The following is a 1,177-nucleotide window of genomic DNA, read 5'->3' on the forward strand; positions in this document are numbered from 1 at the left end:
CGAGCAGCGAGCCGCCCGGCGAGGCGTACCTCGCCATCAGCGCCTACGGAGGACCCCAGGAAGGCGCACGTAAGGTGCCTGGGCGGGCGAGGCGAGCGCGCGCGCTGGCATCGGCGCCGGCAGCAGCGGCGGCAGAAGCGCCGCCTCGGGAGGGTGGAGCTGTTTGAGGAGGACGCTGTAGCTGCCCGCCTCGGACGGGGCGACACCTTCGCCGCCGGCGACGAGGAAGCCGGAGCCGCTCTTGCCGTTGGAGACCGCCTTGGCAGAGCAGGGCGCGGGTCGGCGAGAGCGGTGGGAGGTTTGGAGGGGCGGCAGAGGGCAGCAGTCGCGAGGCAAGCAGCAGAGAGCGAGGCGGCGGTGCGGACGGAGGCTGCGGCGGTCGTTGTGGGCAGAGGCAGCAGCAGCGGGAGAGGAGAGGCAGCAGAGAGGCGGCGGCGGCGGCGAGGCTCTCACCTTGGCCTGCATCGGCGGCGCCTCGGCGCGCCAGCCCGCCTCGCCCTCGACGGCGCGGCACCCGAACTCGGCGGAGAGCGCGCGCCTGCGCGGCAGGAGCTGCGGCGCGAAGGTGTCGCGGTGGAGCAGCTGAGCGCTGCTGTTTGCCGGAGGGATCTCGAGCAGGACGGCGCAGATGGACTGCGCGAGCGAGAGGCGGCAGCCAGCGTCGCACATGCGTGCAGCGTTAGAGACGACTCTCTCTCTCCCAACTGTGAACAGTCGTTATCTGTATATGCGCAGCTATTCATAGCCGCGCCTGTTGTTTGTGTGTGTATCCGCGCTCTTGGCGCGATTACGAGACTGACTAGTGTGTCGCACTAGTTGTACTTTTCGTAATAGTATTCCGCATTCATTGCGAGGGCGGACCACTCCTAGCGTGCAGACCGCGGGAGCTGGTGCCGCGGCCAGTGTAGACCTGGCCTGCGCTGTGACGCGCGCGCTCATCTTCAACGTGGAGCCAGCTGAGGGGTAACTACGTAGCATGTCTAGCAACAACCGTGACAAAGACATGCCGTCCGTCATCCAATGGGATGGGACATCTGGCCTTCCTTTCAAGGAGTGGAGAAGGGCAATTCTCGACACTGGTGCGGAGCGGACCGACGAATCCGGCTCCAGCGTCGCGGATGTCTTCGCTGGTGCGGACATGGGAGGACCGCCGTCGGCCTCCACCTCTGCCTGCTGG

The sequence above is a fragment of the Emiliania huxleyi genome, assembly GCF_000372725.1.
Source record: "Emiliania huxleyi CCMP1516 unplaced genomic scaffold EMIHUscaffold_69, whole genome shotgun sequence".
Lineage (NCBI taxonomy): Eukaryota > Haptophyta > Isochrysidales > Noelaerhabdaceae > Emiliania > Emiliania huxleyi.